The following is an 18991-nucleotide window of genomic DNA, read 5'->3' as shown; positions in this document are numbered from 1 at the left end:
TGGAGGGAGCCGTGGGGAGAGGCTGCGCTGGTCCCCGCGCTCGCACCCACCCGGGCATGTCTCCACTGGGTAGTGGAGGGAGCCGCGTAGCCAGTTTGTAATTCCACTAGAGTTTTACAACAGTTTGGAAAAATGCGTGAGTGCAGTCTCCAGAGCCCCCCAGGAAAGCCGCGCGAGTGGCTCGACCTGAGTCTGGGTTGGGTAAGTGGTAGGGCCGGGCAGGTTGCACACCTTGGGAACCTGGAACCCACTCCAAATTCTTAAGCTGCAGAAAGCCTTGCCAGGGCGCGGGCGTGGTGCGCGCTCTTGGGCAAAGGAGCAGAAATGAAGCTGATGACGGCTTTGGTGGATTTAGGAAGGTAGAGCTCACAGATGTTATCTAGCAGGGAGAAGAAAATGAGTGAGTTTTGGCCCTGGAGAGAGAAGAGGAGGGAGAAGAAAGATAGTTGGGTCTAACTTTATCCCTGTTGGCGCTTCATAATTTTTTTTTTTTTTAAGTGAGGTTGATCTTGAAGCTCCTTGATAAACGCTCCAAAGCCTCTCCCATAAAAATGCATAAATGCGGGTCACCCCGGTGGCGCAGCGGTTGAGCGCTGGGTTGCAAAGCTGCCCGCAGCCTCTGCAGCACCTGTTCGATCCCCGGCTGCTCCCCGGCCACCGGAGGAGGGTCCCACATGGCGCGCAGACGTCTCCTGGCGCCCGCTGCTCCCCTCAGCAGTGTACTTTGGTCCTTCTGCCTGCTCTGCTCCCCGCTCTGGCTCTGGTGAATTCTCTCACCCTCCCGCACTTCTGACTGTACCCAGTGCTTGAATAAATAAATAAATAAATAAATAAATAAATAAATAAATCTTTAAAAAATTAATAAATGCACATATTTACAAAACTCGCGTGTAATTTTGGAATCAAGGGCACACTGAGGACCACCTGACTTCAGAAGAGTCATTGACTTTTCAGAAGTCAGTAACCCCAGGATATGTGTGTGTGTGTGTGTGTGTGTGTGTGTGTGTGTGTGTATGTAAGGCAAGTGACCCAGTAACTTACATCCAGTCATGCCAGTCTACCCAGTACTCTGTGTGTATGTGCGTTTGTGTGTGTGTGTGTGAAAGGCAAGTCACCCAGTAACTTACATCCAGTCAGGCCAGTCTACCCAGTACTTGATGAAAGCCATCCCAGGCACAGCTGCAGTTGAACCTCATAGTTCTGTGGGCTCTCATGAAGTTTTATTTTCAAGAGACTATAATGTTTGGATTTCCCCCCCAAGCCCCCCCCACATCTGAAAAGCTGACTTATGTTGGTAACCTGGTCAGTTCCTCCTAACTGGCTAGCCAGCCTCAGGCTTGACTCAGAGGCTATTCCAGAGAAAGCCTGTGTACCAGGACAACTCTGTCTTAGAATGTGAAAGTGAAGCCCAGCTTTAGTGAGAACCCAGCAAGGATGAGCTGTTTGCTTCAAAGTGCAGACAGGGAGCACAGCATGGCAGGCAAGATCTTCAACTTATCAATCACACTTGTTCTTATAGAGATATTGCTGCCATCCTGTAGCTCCTGATGTTTTTTAGTTTTTTAAAGGCAGCTTTAGTTTTTAATTGCCTGTTTGGTTTGGTTTTGTTGTTTTTTGTATTGTTATTATTGCCCCCCCATGTCTTATTTGGTTCCCCTATATTCCTCCTATAAGTGAAACCATGTGATATTTTTCTTTTTCCTTCTGACTTATATCACTGAGCATAATTCCTTCTAGCTCCATCCATGTTGCAAGGATGAATCGGTGAAGGAAATTCTATGGAGACTACACTTAGGGGGCAGGGGGGGAAGCAAACATTGTTTAAAAACGAACAGTGATGTAAAATATATATAAATTAAAAAAATAAAGGCAGCTTTATTGAGTTATCGTGGACAGATATTAGCAGTATACACACAATTTGGTAAGTTTAGAGGTAAATGTAAATTCACTTGTGAAACTACCACCACGATGTAGAAAGTAATTATCATTTAGAAAGTTTCCTCATGCTCCGCATACTCCTTACCTCCTAGCTTGCTCTGCACCCGCTGCCCTGGCAAACACTATGTGCTTTCTGTCACTATTGATTTGTTGCATTTTCTAAAATTTTATATAGATGGGGTCATACAGTATATACTCTTTCTTGCCTGGCTTCTTTTACTCATAGTAATTATTTTGAGATATCATCCATCTGCATTATAACTTGTATTGACATTTCTTTTTCTTTTTCTTTTTTAAAAGATTTATTTATTTATTTATTTCTACAACAACTGGATACAGTCAGAGGTGTGGGAGGGTGAGAGGATTCACCAGAGTCAGAGGGAAGAGCAGAGCAGGCAGAGTGACGAAATATGCTGCTGAGGGGAGCAGCGGGTGGCAGGAGAGGTCTGCGTGCCATGTGGGACCCTCAACCAGCGGCCGGGGATTGAAATGGCACTGTAGAGGCTGTGGGCAGCTTTGCAGCCCAGCACTCAACCGCTGCGCCACCAGGGGAGGCCCTATTTATTTTCTTTAAAAAGATTTATTTATTTATTTATTTATTTATTTATACAAGCGCTGGGTACAGTCAGAAGTGCGTAAGGGTGAGAGAATTCACCAGAGCCAGAACGGGGAGCAGAACAGGCAGAAGGACCGAAGTACTCTGCTGAGGGGAGCAGTGGGTGCGGCAGGATCCAACCCGCGCTTCAGAGGCTGGGGCAGCTTCGCAGCCCAGAGTTCAACCGCTGCGCCACCGGGGAGGCCCTTGAGTTAGTTTTTTTAAAAGAGGTGAAGTATGGATTAAAGTTTTTGCATTGGTTTGGTTCCAGGGTTTTTTTTGAATGGACATCCAGTTGCTCCAGCACTTTTGGTTGCAAAGGTTATCTCTGCTGAATTGCTCAGATCTTTCATGAACATTAGCTGCCCAAACATGTGTTATATATCAAAAAATCAATATACAGAAATCATTTCTATTTCTGTAATTAGCAATTAGAAATTGAAATTTTGGGGCCTCCCTGGTTGGCCTAGGGGTTAAGTCTCAGCGCTATCACAGCTGCAGCCTCAGTTTGATCCCTGGGCCAGGGAGCTAACCCACATGGTGCAGCAGACCTCTCCTGTCTCACCCGCTGCTCCCCTCAGCAGTGTATTTCAGTCAGTCTGCCTGTTCTGCTCCCCACTCTGTCTCTGGTGAGTCCTCTCATCCCCCACACATCTGGCCTATACCCCAGTTCTTCTATGCAAAAAAAAAAAAAATGGAAATTTTAAAATAAATATCATTTGCAATAAGATCAAAAAATAGGAAACAGGGATAAATCTGACCAAAAAATTAGAGCTACCTATACACTGAAAACCACAAACCATTGCTAAGAGAAATTAAAGATCTAAACAAGTGGATAGATGTGCCATGTTCATGGATTCGATAATCAATCTCATTAAGATGTCCATGTCCCCAGAAATTGACAAACTAATTCCAAAATTTACATTGAAATACCAAAGACCTAGTATAGCCAAAAGAAATCTGAAAAAGAACTGAGTCAGGGAAACAACACTTCTGATTTTGAAACAAATTATAAAGTTATAGTAATCAGGGCCATCTGGTATTGGTGTAAAGATAGACAAAAGGTCAGTAAAATAGGGGCTGCCCAATGTTTTTGAGTGGGTTCAGAAGGGTTTGGATCCAAGTTATTACATTTATTACTCTGGAGTATAATCTTGGTCAGAAATTATAGAGAAAAGCCCATTCTTTATCACTAGCTGGATAAATAATATAGTCTCAGATTTTTCCCTGATGGTTTATATTGCTACTAGACAAAGCAAGTTGCTATAAGTCTGCACTTATTCAAAAGGCTTATTGGTGGCCGCAGGTGATTTGCCAAAAGCAACTGGAGAAGACAGTGATCTCTTTGAAGATAAATATCCCCTGCTCACCAGTTCTGATTTGATTTGAATATATAGAGTATTAGGGCACTGGGGGTTTTACAACTTACATGTCTCTAGATATTTTTAAACAATTTTTCAGAACTCTAGTGAATTTTTCCCAAATCTTTCATTTTTTATTTCAAATCAATTTTATTCCATATTATTGTTTTGTGCTGCTACTGAGAGCAAAAACATGTGATAAAAATTTAAATGTAGAAAATATAAGATTGGTTGAAATCAACCTAAATTTCAACAGAGGAGAGAACTTCATGAGTAAAATGGAGTTGCTTTCAAATAGTAAGCATCATACGATTCAATTTTTATTAAAAGATCTAAAAATAGTTGTCATTCATCAGAGAGAAATGATGGAGTGAGTGTGTGTGTGTGTGTGTGTGTGTATTATTGGCTACATTTTTTTATTTTGTCATAATTTGAATTGTTTTTATAATAAGTAAAGCAAAATAAAGCTACAAAATAATTGACAATAAAGGTTTAGAATTTGCGGTGTTTGTTTATAATTGATTTTTAATTAATTATAGCTGATGTCCTAGTTTTGCATTGTTCTCCTGGCTATAAATTTTGCAGTTGCTCAAAATAAAGTCTGTGTAGTCACTGCATGTAGCATTTGTGCTACTAAGCATACATATTATAATTACATTTTTAATTATATTAAGTGTTTATTTAAACAACTCCCTAATGTTTGACCTGTGTGTAAGTTTTAATGACCTCTCAATGGCTGTACATTTAGGTTATTTCAAAATTTTTGATGCTCTAAACAGTACAGAGTTGGAATAACTATATGAATACTGGCTATATAAAGCAGAAAGAAACCCCTCAATGTCTAAAAAAATGGCAAAATGCTAAAGGGAATATTCTTTTTTGATCAAATCACCATTGCAGCTAAGTTGTTTGGGGCTTTTACAAAGTTAATTTTATCAAATTATTTGTAACTACTATGTGAATAAAAGTAAGATTCCCTATATATATTCCTGGAGTCACACTATTGTTACTTATCACATGTAGTTGATGTTATTTGACTGTTTTCTACTTAGAAAAATTGGATTTTCTTCTGCACTTTGAAGGTTTTGAGACAGGATACATAGTGGAAGGGTTACTCTTATAAAGAGTATGAAAAATAAACTGTAGTCAACAGGGTCTGGAGGCAAGTAGCTAAGCTGGAGGGTTTTGCAATTAGCGATGATGAAATCCTAAACCAAGGCAATGTCAGTAGAGAGAAAGGAAACAACAAACTTCCTCTTGAATTCTGTGAGTATGGATTTCACTTTCCCTATTGTTAGCTCTTTAACGTAAAGCCACTCTCAACTTCTTGAAGACTTCAAAAATCAATATTTAAGCACTTATCACGCAAGATAGGTTGGGAGGCTCAGTTAATAAGTCTAAGAGAGAAGACTAGAATTGATGAATGTACAGTGTGTACTACACTAAGTGCCAAAAGGAAATATGTTCACTTGGCTAGCATTTCAACTTTGTAAAGTAAGCAGTGGGCCAGTAGGGGGCTGATTGATTGACTGTAGTATAATAATAGCCTGTGCATAGACACACACACATATGTACATACATATATATATAATTTATGAATTTATTTTTAAATGGAAAGGCCACTAGTAGATATCTTATTTCAGCAAAATGACAAATATTCTGGAAAACCATCCTGCAACAAAACCAGGAATGATTAATAATATTGAACAAAGATTTATTAAAATCCATAGCTCATAAAATATGTAAGCAAATACATTAAGCAAAAATAGTAACAATGTGTTGTGGGGTTTATAATATATGTAGAAGCAATAGAAAATAATCTAACGTGTATAATTAGAATTCCAGAAGCAAGAGAGAATGAAGAAGAAGAAATATTTGAAGAGTAATAGTTAAGACATTCCCCCCAAATTTATAAAAGACATTAAATCACAGATCCAGGAAGCTCAGAGAACAAAACTCAATATGAATTCCTCCTCCTTCCCTCAAAAAAATGCCTAAATACATCATATCCAAACTGCTGAAGAGCAAAAATAAAGAGAAAAGCTTGATAAAGAGAAATAAGATATATTACACACAGCAACAAAGAATTACAGAATTCTCCTTAGAAGGTATCCAAGTCAGGGCCTCCCCTGGTGGTGCAGGTGGTTGATGGCGGCGCTGTGAAGCTGTCCGCAGCCTCTCAGTTCAATCCCTGCCGGTTCAATCCCGGCCAGCCAGCAAGGGTCCCACATGGTGAGCAGACCTCTCTTGTCTCGCCCTCTGCTCCCCTCAGCAGTGTGTTTCCGTCAGTCTGCCTGTTCTGTTCCCTGCTCTGTCTCTGGTGAATCCTCTCACTCTCCTGAGCATCTGGCCTGTACCCCAGTTCTTCTGTAAATGAATAAATAAATCTTAAAAAATAAAATAAAATTTTAAAAAATAGAAGGTAAAATAAAAAAAAGTCATAAGCAAATGGAATGACATCTTTAATGTGCAAAAGTAAAACAAAAGGTAGAGGAAAACCTGCCAGAACAGAATTATATAACCAGTTAGGGTATTTTTCAAAAATGAAAGAAAAACAAAAACTTTGTCTACAAACAAAAGGTGCAACAAGAAACCTTAAAGGAAGTTCTTTAGGCAACAGAAATATAATCATAAACAGAAATTTGGAACTACAAAAAGGATGGGCAAAAATATATCATGCAAACAATCATCAGAACAACTATGAAGTAAATGTATTAATACAAAATAAAAGAAGCAAACATCTATACAAAAAATATTACCAGGGATAAAGAAGGACATTATATTATAATAAGAGTGTTCATTCACCAAGAAGGGTGAATGGAGAGGAGACCAGGAAAATGGTGGAGTTGAAAGTAACAGATATCTGTTTCTATAATTGGACAAGAATTGCCATAATTTGCCAGACATAACTATTTTGGAACTCTGGAATCTATTGAAGACTTGCAACTTCCAAGGGAAGACTTGGACAGTAAATTAGAGTTCATGGCAGTCAATTTCAGTCCTCAGAACAATAGCCACAATCCCAACCCAGCCATGTGGCAGCCAGCTGCGCACATGTTTCTGCAACTCACAGCTTGTAGGAGCGAGAGTAAGCAAAAGGACCCTTCAAATATCATGGACCTGAACTGTGATTGTTGCACAAAGGTGCCACCAAAGAGGTGGGCATTTCTGCACCCTCCCTGTTGTTGCAAGTCTTTCTCAGACTGGCTGAAGTCTGAGTCCAGGGGATTAAAAGTACTGGCATCCTTTTCCCCTATTCATTTTTCCTTCCCCTCTGCCTCTTGGGAGCCAGACATTAAAGACTCAGACATTCAAAAACAACTGAATGTATAGGAAATATTGGAAAGAGATCACACAAGCCCATGGAACATTCAGGAAACACCTGAGAAGACTTGAAGTTTATACATTAGGCACAAAGACAGTCTACAACAATAAAAAGATATTACAAACATTAAAGTCTGAGGTATAAAGTAAACTTGATTTTTTAGAGGTACTACATTAAATATCTAGTTTTCAACAAAAAAAAAATTACAAGTCATAGAAAGAAAAAAAAAAGTACAACCCATTCAAAAGAAAAAAAGTAAATCAACAGAAATTGTCTGTGAAAAAGAAATGCTGGCAGGTATAAAAGCAAAGACCTTAAAACAGTAATCTTAAAGATGCTCAAAGAACTAAAAGAGAATATGGAGAACATAAAAAAAACAATGTATGAGCAAAATGGAAATATCAATAAACAGCTAGAAACTGAAAAGAAATTCTGGTGTTGAAAAGTACAATAACTCAAGTGAAAATTTCACTACAGAGATTCAAAGGCAGATTTTATCAGCAGAAGAAAGAACTAGAAAACTTGAAGGTAGGACCACAGAAATTATCAAGTCTCAGAGATAAAAAGAAAAAAGACTGAGAAAAAAATTAACAAAACCTAAGAACCTGTCAGATACCAACAAGAGGACTAACGTATGCATTGTGGGAATCTCAGAAAACATAGGAGATAAAGGAGCAGAAAGAATATTTGAAGAAATAATGACTTAAACTTGCCAAATTTGAGAAAAGACATGAATATAAATATTCAAGAAGCTCAGTGAACTCCAAGATGAACTTAAGAAACCCACATGAAGACACATTGTACTCAAACTTCAAGAGAAAAAGAGAGAATCTTGAAAGTACCATGAGAGAAACATAGTATCCTACACAAGGGATCCCCAATATGATTATCAATGGATTTCTTTGGGAGCCAGAAGGCAGTGGCCAATATATCCAAAAGACTAAAGGAAAGGCCAGCCAAGAATCCTATGTTCATCAAACTCTTTTCAACAGTCAAGAAGATACTAAGACATTCCCAATAAACAAAAGCCATTGGAATTCATTACCATAGGACCTAATATGCTAGAAATGCTCAAGGGAGTTCTATAAGGTGAAACAGAGAAGCACTAGGCCATAACTTGAAGCTACACGGAGAAGGATCTTGATACAGATAAAAACATGGACAATTATAAAAGCTAGTATTATTGTGGGCCTCCCCGGTGGTGCAGTAGTTGAGCTCTGGGTTGCGAAGCTGCCCTCAGCCTCTGCAGCCCCAGTTCGATCCCCGGCTGCTCCCCGGCCACCAGAGGAGGGTCCCACATGGCGCGCAGACCTCTCCTGCCGCCCGCCGCTCCCTTCAGCAGTGTACTTCGGTCCTTTTGCCTGCTCTGCTTACCGCTCTGGCTCTGGTGAATTCTCTCACCCTCCTGCACTTCTGACTGTACCCAGTGCTTGTATAAATAAATAAATAAATCTTAAAAAAAAAAAACTTAAAAAAAAAAGCTAGTATTATTGTAACAATGGTTTATAACTGCACTTTTTGTTTTCTGCATGATTTAAGATTTAGTATACTTAAAGAAAAACTTACTGGTCTAAAAGGTGGTATTAATTTACCAAAGGACACAGAAACATCAATTCCAAAGAGCACCTGCACCCCTATGTTTATAGCAGCACTATTTACAATAGCTAAGCTTTGGAAACAACCCAAAAGCCCAAAAATAGATGACTGGATCAAGAAGATGTGGTACATATACACCATGGAATATTACTCAGCATTCAAAAAAGACAAACACATGCAATTTGCAGCAACATGGATGGTGCTGGAAGGCATCATGCTCAGCGAAATAAGCCAGAAAGAAAAAGAAAAATACTGGATGGTCTCACTCATAGCAGGAATCTAGAAACTTAAATAAGGAACCAGGAAAAAGAATAACTGTACAAAATAAAATATCAAAATCAACAAACAACTATGAGCCAGAGACACTCTATGGGGGGTGGGGGGTGGGGAAAGGAGAGTTTGGAGTCAAAATAAGGGGGTTGTAATTGTATGGGGAATATAAAAATAAAATTTAAATTAAAAAATAAAAATTAAAAAAAATAAATAAAAGGTGGTATTATTGTAATTTGGGTTTGTAATTCCAGGTGTTGTTTTCTACATCATTTAAGAGACTAATGCATTTAAAGGAACTATTATTTTATGTTTCAGAGCACACATGTATAAAAGATGTAATTGTGTGACATCAGCAGTGACAGCGTTGTGTGAAGCAGAGTTTTTGTTAATTATTGAGGTTAAGCTGGTAAAAATTCATATCAGAGTGCTATAACTTTAGGATGTTAAATGTAATCTCCACAATAATTACAAAGAAAATAGCTACAGAATATACACAAATGAATATGAGAATAGAATTTAAACATTTTATGACACAAAATTGGCTAAACACAAGAGATAAGCAAGGAATTAGTGGACAGAAACAACACAATAGACCAAATAAATCTTGCAAACATATATAGAACATTCTACCAACTATAACAACATACACTTTTTTTTTTTTTTGTGGGACCCTTGCCAATGGCCAAGTATCAAACTGGCACTGCAGAGGCTGCAGGCAGCCTCGCAACTCAGCGCTCAACTGCTGCGCCACCAGGGGAGGCCTAACAATATACACATTTTTTCTCAATTTCAAGGGACATGTCCAGGATAGACCATATGGGAGGTCAAAATTAAGTTGCAATTGGCTTTTTAATAGATTTTCCATATTTATTCCATTTGTTTTGTCTGGCTTAATTAACTAGTCCTTGGAATCCACATATGGAATCTCCTTTTGAACCACATGGTGCTGCAATTGAGGTTTATAAACATTGACAAGATCTTTCAGAAATGTTACAGTGAAGAAGTGGTTGGCAATGTGCCTGACATTGAACAACAGTCATCTATCTGAGCTTCATTTCTGAATAGTTTATGGGAAAATAACACTATATTCTATCGCCTGGTATACTCTGTCCACTCAACAAACCACTTCAATTGTTCTATAGGATTTGTTTTCTCTACTACCTTTCTCCACATTTGGATCCTTTCTGAATACAAAACCCAGCAAACCATGAGTATAGAGATGAATGCTCCAGCAACTCTCTGCTCTATATCTTCCACAATATTGTGGGCTGTAAGGACCCAATAAAGTCAGTGTTCCGAATTGGAACCATAGAAACCTTGTTCTTCTCTTCCAAAATAATTTTCCCATCAAAGCTCATATGCCTGCAGCATTCCTGGTTTAAAAAAACATTCCATTCTCCTTTTGTACCTTGTGAAGTATTCCTTTGTAGGTTGCATTGTTCTGTTACTGATCTTTATATACCAAGGCATGATGCATTTGTTGTCATATCTTTCAGTTAACTGTTATAACTTCAGTGTACCCTCTGCCTGGATGTGAAAAAGTGTTCTGTGGGATGGAAAACCCATGGCAGATATTCCCTTGGGATATGCTATACCAAGTCTTGTCCACTGCCCACCAACTAGACCTGCCCACATTGCTCTAAGAAATCTAGAAAATGGGCCTCCCCTGGTGGCGCAGTGGTTGAGCGCTGGGCTGCGAAGCTGCCCGCAGCATCTGCAGCGCCGGTTCGATCCCCGGTCACCGGCAAGGGTCCCACATGGTGCGGCAGACCTCTCCTGCTGTGCCCACTGCTCCCCTCAGCAGTGTATTTCATCACTCTGCCTGTTCTGTTCCCTGCTCTGGCTCTGGTGAATTCTCTCACCCTCCCGTGCTTCTGACTGTACCCAGTGCTTGTATAAATAAATAAATAAATAAATAGATAGATAGATAGATAGATAGATAGATAGATAGATAGATCTAGAAAATAAATAAATAAATAAATCTAGAAAATGCCTTCATTTTCCCAGGCCTGAGGAACTGCTTGAGGAACAAGTTCCTTTCATGAATCCACTTTCTTTTGCTGAGAGGATTGGTTATATCCTTTAATGGCCTTTCAAAAAAAAAAAAAAAGTTCAGCTCCAAAAAGGTCATGACCTAGAGCTCTGAATAAAATTCTACCTCTTTCACTAGCTCATTCCAGAATTGTAGCAGGGATACTTTCCCAGCACTGGATAACCTGAATTTGAAGCCATTAACATTCATAATGCTCTGGTAGCCAAGTTTTGTGAAAGCTGAGGTGTCATTGTTGTATCAGTAAACCTCCCTCAAAGGACAAGGCCTCTGCTGAGCTCCCTCAGTCTGACAACTCATCAGTATACTGCACCTGCTCCAAATAATATGCCCTTATCTGGCACAAGGCGGGTAAGGCTTGTCTGGCAGGGAGCAGGGACAAGGGGGCCACCGTTCTCTGTGATAAGTAGTAACACACTTTTAAATACCAATGGATCAAAGAAGAAGGCACACAGTGAAATTACAAAATACTGCAAGACCATAAAAGTCACAAAACAAACACATAATACCAAATAATGCATGGGTCACAGTGAAGTAGTGCCAAGAGGAAAATTTATAGCTATAAATGCTTATATAAAAAAATAAATCTCAAATTAATAATGTAACTTTATACCTAAAGGAAAGAGAAAAAAGAACAAACACATTCTAAAACTAGCAGAATAAAGGAAATAATAGCAGGGATAAACAAAATGGAGAATAGGAAAAAAATCAATTAAAACAAAAGTTGGTTCTTTGAAAAGATCAACAAATTGACAAACTTTAGCAATATGAACTACAAAAAAAAGGAGTCTCAAGTTACTAAAATTAGTAATGAAGTGGGGCTATTACTACCAATTCTACAAAAATAAAAAGGATTTTAAGAGAGTACTATGAACAGATGCACATCAATAAATTGGATAACCTAGATAAAATGATCAAATTCATAGAAACACCAAGAGTAAATCATGAAGAAACACAACATCTGATAGACCTATAATTAGTAATTAAAAAATTAAATCAGTAATCAAAAATCTCTTGATAAAGAAAAACCCTGGACCCAATGGCTTAGTTCATGAAGTCTACTGAACATTTAAAGAATACCTATTACAAATCTTCTTAAGTTTTACCAAAAGATAAAGATTAAAGGATAAAATATTTTCTAACTAATTTTATGAGGCCAGATTTCCCTGATACCAAAGTCAGACACCAGAAAACAACAGTCCAATGTTCCTTATGAACAATAATGCAAAAATCCTTAAGAAAAACTAGCAAACTGAATTTGGGAGTATTTTAAAAGCATTATACACAATGACCAAGTAGGATTTACTCCTGGAGTATAAGGATGGTTCAATATATACAAAGTGTTCAATGTTACATACCACATTAATAGAATGAAGGGGGAAAAACAAGATCATCTCATTTGGTGCAAGAAAATCCATTTGGCAAAAATCCAACAACCTTTCATGATAAAAAAAAAATTAAAATACTGGGGATAGATAGAAGGAAACTACTTCAATATAATGGCCATATATGGAAACCTACAGTTAAAATGATACTGTAAAAGACTGAAAGCTTTTCTTCTAAAGTCAGGAACAAGGTAAACATACTTGGCTTTAGCACTATTCAACACATTCAAAGTTTGAACAAGGAAAGTAAGAAAAGGCATCGGAATTGGAGGGAAAGAAGTAAAATTACCTCTGGTTGCGGACTGTAAGCTCTTATGTATAGAAAACACTCAAGATTCCATAACCCCCCCCAAAAAAAAAATGATAAAACAAAAAAACTTGTTAGAACTAATACATGAATTTGAAGAAGCAGCAGGATACAAACTCAACACACAAAAATCAGTTGCGTTTTTTTATACTAACAATGAACAATCAGACAAAGAAAAATACAAAAACAATTCAATTTTCAATAGCACTGAAAAGAATTAAACCAACGAGGTTAAAGTCTTATACAATGCAAACTAAAAGATATCACTGAAAATATTAAAGACATAAATAAATACACACTTTATGTTCATGGAAAAGTTAATACTGTTAAAAATGCTGACACTATCAATGTGAACAACAGACTCAATGGAATCTTTATCAAAATCCCAATGATATGTTTTTCAGACATAGAAAAACCCACCCTAAAATTCATATAGATGCTCAAGTGGCCCCAAATAGCTTAACTAATCTTGAAAATAAGAAAAGCAGAGGAGGGCCTCCCTGGTGGCGCAGGGGGTTGAGCTCAGCATTGTGAGGCTGTCTGTGGCCTTTGTGGTGCAAGTTTGACCCCGGCTGCCTGGGAAGCAACCCACAAGATGCAGCAGACCAATCCTGTCTTGTCTGCTGCTCCCCTCAGCAGTGTATTTCGGGACATTTGCCTGTTCTGTTACCCGCTCTCTCTGGTGAGTCTTTTCGCCCCCCCGTGACTCTGGCCTCTACCCCACATTTAAAAAGAAAAAGTAGAGGACTTGTTCTTCCTGATTTCAAAACATACTGAAAAGCAACAGTACTCAAAACAGGAAGATAATGGCTGAAAACAGACATATAGAGGGAGTAGGGCACAGTGGACTATGGTGGAGGATTATGTGTGCTTCAGTGGTAGGAAAACTATGTTGACCACAACTGAGGGGATAAATCCTATATTGTGAAAAAATAAACAAGATGTTTAAAAAATTTAAAACACATATAGATCAATGGACTAAAATAGAAAATTCAGAAATAAACCATTACATATATGACCAAATGATTTTTTTAAAGATATATTTATTTATTTATACAAGCACTGGGTACAGTCAGAAGTGCAGGAGGGTGAGAGAATTCACCAGAGCCAGAGCGGGGAGCAGAACAGGCAGACTGATGAAGTACACTGCTGAGGGGAGCAGCGGGCATCAGGAGAGGTCTGCGCGCCATGTGGTACCCTCGCTGGTGACCGGGGATCAAACCGGCGCTGCAGAGGCTGCAGGCAGAGGCTGCAGGCAGCTTCGCAACCTAGCGCTCAAACCACTGCGCCACCAGGGAGGGCCCCAAATGATTTTTTATAAGCATACCAAGACCATTCAAATGGGAAAGGACAGTCTTTTCTACAGAGTGCTGGTAAAACTGGACGGCCACCTGCAAAAGAATGAGGTTGGAACCTTACCTAACACCATATACATAAATTAATTCAAAAAATGAATCAAAGACCTAAGTGTAAAACCTGAAACACTAATATTTTAGAAGAAAACATTGGACAAAAGTTTCATGACATTGGATTTGGCAGTGATTTCTTGCATATGATGCAAAAGGCACAGGTAACAAAAGAAAAAATACACAAATTGGGCTTCATGAAAATTTTAAAACTTTGCCCACAAAAGGCTCTGTCAACACAGTAAAAATCAACCCACCAAATGTGAAAAAATATTTGAAAATCACATATCTGACAAGGAATTATTAGTAACCACAATATATTGAGAACTCCTAAAACTTAACAACAAAAAACAATCATATTCAAAAATGAGTAATGGACTTGAATAGATATTTCTCCAAAGAAGATATATAAAAATAGTTAATAAACACTTGAAAAGATTCTCAATACCACTAATCATTAGGGAAATGCAAAGCAAAACTTCAATCAGATATACCTCACATCCTTTAGGATGATGTCAAACAAAGTGTTATTGAAGATGTAGAAAATTAACCGATGTGCTCTGTTTGTGGGAATGTAAAGTGAACAGTCACATGGAAAACAGTATGGAAGTTCATCAAATAATTGAAAAGAGTAGAAAGAGATATCTGTACACATATGTTCACAGCAACTTTATTTACAACAGCTAAAATGTGGAAATTATTCAAGTGTCCATCAACAGACGAATGAATAATTGAAATGTGGTTTATACATATAATGGAATATTATTCATATTTTAAAAAGGAGAATTTTAAATATGCTTCAATATGGATATATAATAAGGACATTATGCTAAGTGAAATAAGCCAGTCACAAAATGAGAAAAACAGTTTTGAACAAAGCAATCTCAAAGAAATGGACAGGCAGCTCTTAGAGTAACTGTTTGTGATGTTTAGGGTAAATCAGGTCTCTCTCCCTTCTGGGGTTCCATAGTAACCCATGGTAGGGTCCACCAGTCTTCTACAGGCCAAGAGCTTGACTCTGAGATCTCAAGTTCCTGCATGTTCAAGAAACAATGTTGTCAACTTCAAGGAGCAAACTTGATGTAAAGAAAGAAAGGGTAGGTGAAAAAAAAAAAAAAGAACAACAGCAACAATGATGAAAAAACCAGATATACTATAACCAACTAAATCAGCTTTGCCTAGCCTTTTCCCATAGGAATCCCATGTCTCTCCTGCTATTTGGAGTCATTAACCTCTGGCTGGATGGAGATTATCCTGATGACATAATTATCACCTGAGCAGTACAAAGGTCTAAGGTTGATTGAGGTTCCCTTAGAAGAAGGGAACATTTTATCATAGAGCAGAGTCTAGTATTTTTATGGGACTATCCATTCTAGTCTGGTATCATTTTGAAGCCAGATCCAGGTTTGGCTACTTGTTGCTTGCCCGCCAAACATGAAAGACAGGGCTGGGTCAGGAAAGCAAAGGTTTATTCAGATACTGGCATTCTGAGAGATGGCCTACCTCCGTCCTAATGAACCACCTCACACTTAGAGTGAGGGCGAAGGATATTTTAAAAGCCTTGAGGAATGCACTTCTGCTGAGTTGCATGGTATTTCTTTCCCTGGGAGTTATCTCTGGGCACTCAGACTCCAGTTCTCAGGATTGCAACCTTGCAAATTTTCACTGTCTGGGTGATCAGGGTGTCTGGAGGTCTGTGACTAAAAACCTCTAAAACACTTTTGTTACTTTGGTTCTGATGAAAAGGATCTAGTAGACCAGCATTTGGTACAGCTAATCATTTCCACAGCTTCCCTAGCTGCGAGGAGGAGCCAAGAAAAACAAGCTAAGTGACTACTATCTGGAACCTCTATTTCTGCAGAAAGGGTGGGGGCAGCTCAGAGGCAGGACATCCCCACCCTTTCTTTCTGAGTTCTCAGTTTCCAGTCCAACTTGGTGCTCAAGATTGTCGATAAGCCGCCTACCTCAGCCATACCTGAAAAGTAAACCCCAAAGAGAAAGTTAGATAAGTTTGTTTGTTTGTTTTTCCTTTTGTGCTGTCTGAAAGCAATTTAACCAGTTAGTCTCGGTTCCAAAATGTTTCAAGAGTTGATTTTTATGGTCCTTCCAGCCCACTCCATCCCACCTCTCTGCCTCAATTTTCCCAGTTAATATACAGAAAGAACCATGGATGCAGACTTTAAAATCTGGTAACATGGAGCTAAACCCATGTACTACCAAGCCCCCCCTCATCTACCCACCCCAATCTGTCTCTCTTTCTCTCTATCACATACACACTAAAATAGAGAGGTCTTTGAGATTGAAATGGAAGAATAAGGAATGAGGTCAGATTAAAAAGTATTAGAACAGAAATTCGGAAGAGCACATCGTTGACCACCATCTGAGAAAGGTACAAGGTGGATACTAATAACCTCAAGAGAAATTTTATTTCTTTTTATCTGATAACACCTGGCATACTTAAAAAAAAAAAAAAACAACTATATCTGAGCTCTACCTAGATGAACTGACTTTTTTTTAATTGCCCCCAAATGATATAAATTTGTGCCCATGTGGAGCACCACTGAGCCTCTTCTTTGTTAAAGTTAATTATTTGAAGAGCTTCTGGTTGCAGAAAGAGGGCAAAGGACATTGACAAACAAGCTAGAAGCCAAGAGGCGTCCTGCTCTCTCACCCTTGCCCACATGTGCTTGAATACAGTCCAGGCTGCTCCTGCATGGGGCACGGGGAGACTCAGATGGTGCTCATTCCAAATGTTACCAGACAGCCTGGGAGTAGAAATTTCTTACGTCCCTGTTATTACAAGAGGAGGGAAAGAGAAGAGAGCTATGCATCCCTCTTCCTTTTCTGGATCCCACTTCTGTGCCTGCTCGAGAATTGGAGAGATGGGTGCATTAGGTCAGCAGGTCCCTGGACCCAGAAAGTGCTTTCTTGTTACTAATACCTTGGTCTTCCATCTTTTCTTGCTTCTCAACATACACTCATTTCCTCATCTGGGTTTAGCCTCTCCTGCTCCATGCCTCAGGACATATATGTATGGTCATGGCTGCTTTATCATAAATTAAATATTGATATGTACATGGATTTATTTCTGGGTTTTGATTTTGTTCCATAGATCCATGTATATATTTTTGTGCCAGTGCCGTATTGTTTTTATTACTACTGCTTTTACTATAAAGTCAGGTAACATGATGCCGCTATTTCTTCCCATTTTTCTCAGGATTGCTTTTGCTACATGAGGCACTTTATGACTCTATATATATTTCAATGTTTTTGTTCAATTTCCTTCAGGAATATTTTTGGTATTTTGATAGGGATTGCATTAAATTTATATATCACTTTTGGTAGGATAGTCATTTTGATTTTATTGATCTCCCATCCATGAACCTGGGATGTCTTTCCATCTCATTTCACTATCTAAGTAGTCTAGTATCATCTTACAGTTCTCCCTGCAGAGGTCCTTCACCTCTATGATTAGGCTAATTCCAAGGTATTTGATTCTTTTTGAATTGATTGTGAAGAGAATTCTTTTCTTAATTTCTTTTTCTTCTCATTTGTTGTTTATATATAAAAATACAACAGACTTTTGTATGTTGATTTTTAAACTGCCAATTTGCTATATTAATTTAGTATTTCTAATAGCTTTTTGATGGAGTCTTTAGGGTTTCTACATATAATATATTGTCTGTGAATAATGATCATTTCACTTCTTTTCTGACGTGGTTTGCCTGTGTTTCCTGTTGTTGTCTATTATGCTACACAAAATATCCAATAATAAATTAAACAGAAGTGGTGGCAGTAAGTATCTTGTCTTGTTCATAATCTTAAAGGGAAAGCTTCCAATTTTTCACCATTAAGTAGTATATTGACTGTAGGTTTGTAATTTCTTTGTAATCTATTTCCTCCTTATTTAGAGGGTTTTTAATCATTATTAGGTTCTGAATCTTAGCAAATGCTTTCTCTCCATAATTGTTATTATCATAGAATTTTTATTGTTACTTTTGTTGATATGTATTACATTGGTTGATTTGTTCAAACATCCTTGTATCCCTGTGATAAATTCCATCTGATTATTGGGATATGTTATTGAGTTCAATTTGCTAGTATTTTGAAGATTTTTGCATCAATGTTCATTAGGGATATTGGTCTATAATTTTCTTTTTCTTATGCTGTATTTGATTTTGGTATGAAGGGAATGTTTTGCATTGTAAAATATATTAGGGAATGTTCCCTCTTCTTGAATTTTTAGAAACAGTTTGAACACAATGGGCATATATTCTCTCTTCTATGTTTGATAGAATTTGTTTGTAAAGCCATCTGACCCTGGACTATTGTTTGGGGGAAGATTGTTTGCCTTTTTCAATTTTCATGCTTGTGGTTGGTTTATTCAGCTCATCTATTTCTTCTTGGTTTAGTCTACATTCATCTAGAAATTTGTCTATTTTTTCAAGGTTATCTGATTCATTGCTATCATTGTTCATAGTAATCTCTGATTAGCCTTTGTATATGTATGCCATATGTGGTCTTTTTTCCTCTTTCATTCTGCTTCTATTTATTAGTGTTTTCTGTTAGCCTAGCTAGAGGTTTATTATTTTGTTATCTTCTCAAAGTACCAACTTTTCCCTTTTTTAAATTACCATTTGTTTGTAAGATCGTCTTTCAGTCTTTAAGTCTGTGCTTGTCTTTTTTGGTAAGATAGGTTTCCTGTAGACAGCAGAAGGTTGGACTTTATTTATTTTGAAGTACATTCACCCACTC

The 18991-nt window shown here is 38.0% G+C and overlaps 1 protein-coding gene and 1 pseudogene across 1 annotated transcript in view; one reads left to right on the top strand and one right to left on the bottom strand.

Annotated features, from left to right (window-relative positions):
- The window catches only part of IL15RA (interleukin 15 receptor subunit alpha), a 47984-nt gene that overhangs the window by 742 nt on the left and 28251 nt on the right, over positions 1-18991 (top strand). The gene's annotated exons all lie outside the window — the stretch shown is intronic.
- On the bottom strand, positions 261-17251 carry LOC119244170 (UDP-N-acetylhexosamine pyrophosphorylase-like; annotated as a pseudogene).

The sequence above is a fragment of the Talpa occidentalis genome, unplaced genomic scaffold (genome assembly GCF_014898055.3).
Source record: "Talpa occidentalis isolate TD23 unplaced genomic scaffold, MPIMG_talOcc4v2.1 talOcc4.14, whole genome shotgun sequence".
In the NCBI taxonomy this organism is placed as follows: domain Eukaryota; kingdom Metazoa; phylum Chordata; class Mammalia; order Eulipotyphla; family Talpidae; genus Talpa; species Talpa occidentalis.
This window is presented reverse-complemented; position numbering and strand designations above follow the sequence as displayed.